General features: G+C 54.8%; 1 long non-coding RNA gene across 1 annotated transcript; it reads right to left on the bottom strand.

The window, feature by feature from the left end:
• Window positions 1–2,063: 2,063 nt before the first annotated feature.
• Window positions 2,064–3,331, bottom strand: LOC112962073. Its single transcript, XR_003252195.1, has 2 exons — window positions 3,058–3,331; window positions 2,064–2,974 (listed from the first exon to the last, which is right to left on the bottom strand). It is a non-coding gene; the product is annotated as an uncharacterized LOC112962073 (long non-coding RNA).
• Window positions 3,332–3,386: the final 55 nt, after the last annotated feature.

Below are 3,386 nucleotides of genomic sequence, written 5' to 3'. Positions count from 1 at the left end.
GGGCGCGCTGGGGCCGCCGCGGGCCTTGGGGGCTCTGCTCGCCGCTGGCATCGCACATCGCGGGCGCTCGTCCCGTTCTCCTCCCCTTCCCTCCACCCGGGCTCTTCCTCCACGAAGGAATCACGGTGCCACGAAGGACCACTCCAATGAACATGGGTGTGCGGAGCAGAAAACCTCACTCGTCCACGCGACGTTGTCGCTGATTGCTTTTTTCTGGAGAGGTTTCATGTGATTCATACTGCGGGATGCTCTCGAAGGGTTGATATGAAGCAGGATCTCTTGCCTCCTGCTTTCCACGGAGCCATCAGCAATGGTTTCATTCCCAGCTCCAGCTCCCCATGGATAAGGAGCACCCTCCCTCCACAGGGTATCCATAAGCCCCTTATGCTACAAGAAGGGGTGCCTGGGATACACAGGGTTGGGGTCCTGCCACGATACCACGCAGGGGCGCCAGGAGTGGGTTTGCCATGTCACAAGACTAGAATTAGTCACATGGCAAGATGTGGAAACACCACCAAGGGGTAACCTTAGAGCATACCACGTTCTTCGCCGCACAGAGTCCTCCGTCGGCCAAGCTAGGGCAGAGCAGAGCCACAAAATGAGCACGTTACCTGAGGACTGGCACAAGCGAGGCTTGCTCACTTTGCGAGGCCGGAAGAGAAGAGCTAGCTTTGTGGAGCATCCCTTCGGATAGGCAGACTGCCCACCCAGTGGCAAAAACCAGACTGATGGCTCCCTGCAAAGCCAGGACCATCCTTCTCGTTCTCTTTCCGTCCGTTCCTCTGTAGCTCTCTCTATAGCAAGCTCCAGTGCAATGAAGTATCTATGGGGTCTGCCCCTCTAACATACATTTGGTTTCTGCTCGAAGGAGCAGAGCTAAGGAAGCCGGGACTCAGTGCGCTCCCATTCCTAGGCATGAAGCCCGTGCTGAGAACTATCTTCCAGTTCCGGCTACCAAATGAAAGGTTTTCCTGTCCTTGATTTTGCTTACACGCTCAAGCAGTGTAATCGTAACAGAGGAGACATGGTTCCCTGGTGTGCTTTCCAATCAGAAAGGTCACCTTTCCACCCCCGCTTTCGGAAATGGGGAAAGCGATGAGGTCAGAGTTCAGCCAAATAAGGCAGCGTAACTCCTGAGCCCCAGAGGGTATGGTGGGCTTGCAACTACAGGTGACGTGGCAGAACTGAGCAACGTGGCTTACTGATGTTGATAATTTCAACCTCAGAGGCCATTTCTTCTCTCCTTGCAAGTAGGAAATATTAGGGCTGGCTGCACCTCACTTTTATTTTAAGATCTGCAAATGCAAATCACTAGTTTCCTGTGTTGCTCAAAGCCTGGGCACCCTGTTGCCAGTGGGTAGGCAGTGGGAAGAGTTATCTGCTACAATAAAATATTACTCTGCTTTAATAGCCAGTACACTGAGGCAACGGCACAGTAGATAACTTCTACGCACCTTCCTATCTACCGTGAGCAAACGACCGTGGTGCGCGGGGCGCAGCTCTGCCGGTGCAATTCACTCCTGACTCGGTGCACAGCCCGCTGTGCTCTCCTGCCTGCTCTGCCGGTCACCTCCCGCTCCTGGGCTAAGCCAGTCCACGTGCACCGGGTCGGGACTGATCTGCAGTCGGCCATCCTGTGGTTCTTCTCCCCACTCTGAACGTCTCACCGCTGTGCAGCATGTACAAATGAACACGTGTGAACATTAAAACTGTGAAAACACACTAATCAGACACCTACCGAGACTTCATTGACGTTAAGTCAGTCGATGCCGGCTACGTGCATACACTGCAAGGCACACRTGAAGGGCAGTGAGTGATAACTGCAGTCCCCACCACCCGTTCTCATTTCCTTTCCAAATTCCATTTCAATCTCTGTTCTCTTCCATAGCAATAAAATGGGCTTTCATTTTATTTATGTATAAAGGTGCTTTGTTCCTTTTGCAGTACAGGCAAAAGAATGCACCTTTTAGCTTTTTGGAAAGGTATAAAACTGCCTTAAAATGCCTTATTTCCTGAGAATAGGAATCCAGCTTTGCTAAAACATTGGAAAATCAGGGCTGCTCTGCATTTGCTCAGGCACAAAATGTTTATTCTGATCATAGTCACAGGAACATGTGACAGTGTCATGAGAGATTCCACAGACGTGTCACAAAATCTCAGGCCGTGTCCCAGCAGCGCCCTGGGCAGAAATAGCAGGCAGGTCAATGGGTCGACACGGAGATGCACTTGCAGCATGTTTGGAAAACTAACCTTGGACCAGACCACTGCCCAGAAGAACACTCTAAAATGTGCATATATCTGCAAACAGGAGTCGGCCAAAGTACAGAGCTGAGTGTTGCAATTCCACATCTCTGTTTAATTTAGTTATCGCCACAAGCTTATGGGAACAGAGATGGGAGAACGGAGTCTAGCACAAAGTGGAAGCAGTCGCCTATCAGCCCGAGTGACAGAAACCAAAACGGGCACCAGGGAACAGAGGGGAGCAGCCGGCGGTCGTGTTACGCAGCCGCCAGAGGAAGGAGCTGCACAGGGCTGTCCCTCAGCTGCACGGCCGGGAGCTCAAAGGCCTTTGCTAGCTTCCACTCCAGAATTTTTTCACGGACACAGACTTAATTATAGCAGCTGACTTTCAGATCCAGAGAAGATGGGACTAATCCTGGGGCCTGATTTGCCACTGCCCTGCATGCGCACACAGGTAAGGTTTGGTGGCTTTTTGTGTTCCCTTTGCAGTTTGAAATGCCAGGACAATGAAGAAACCGTTCTCACTGTGCACCAAGACAGCTGCAAAAGGCTTCCAGAAAGAGGCCCGGCAAAAGCTATTTATCTAGGCAGGAAAGGGGCCGAGGGGTTACTTAACGCAGCTGGAACCGAGGAGCTGACAGTCTTCCTGGGATCACCGTTGCTCCGCTCACTTTCTGGCGGCGACCTCAACGTCGATCCTTTCCCGACGCTAAGGCAGTCGCGCCAAGGGCTCCTAGGAAACAAGGAAGTTCGGACATGAGATGCAGGCAGCGTAAAACCTTGCAGTTTTGAGGTTAAACCAAGGAGGAAACAAACCCAAGCCGGCAGCTCTCAGCGCCCCGCAGGTCTCCCGGCCGAGGGCGGCGGGCGGGCGGCGCTGGGCCTCGTCGTTCACGCCGGCTGCGCCGAGCAGCAGCCAAGGGCCCGCCGGCTTCGGGAGGGCGGGGCACAGACGGGCGGGCAGGCGGGCGGACACCCCCGGGCCGCGCCGTCGCTGCGGCCTAGCGGCGCCTTCTCCCCTTGCCACCGCTGCCGCGGAATGACGCCACAGACGTCACCGCCGCGGCGTGACGTCACGGCGGCGTCCCCTGGGGGCCGGGCGCGCCTCGGCCCGGGGGCGGGCCTTCCGGCGGCGCGGCCGGAAG

The sequence above is a fragment of the Apteryx rowi genome, unplaced genomic scaffold, assembly GCF_003343035.1.
Source record: "Apteryx rowi isolate R43461 unplaced genomic scaffold, aptRow1 scaffold_141, whole genome shotgun sequence".
Taxonomy (NCBI): domain Eukaryota; kingdom Metazoa; phylum Chordata; class Aves; order Apterygiformes; family Apterygidae; genus Apteryx; species Apteryx rowi.
The sequence above is the reverse complement of the archived record's forward strand: the minus strand, read 5'-3'. Positions and strand labels throughout refer to the sequence as shown.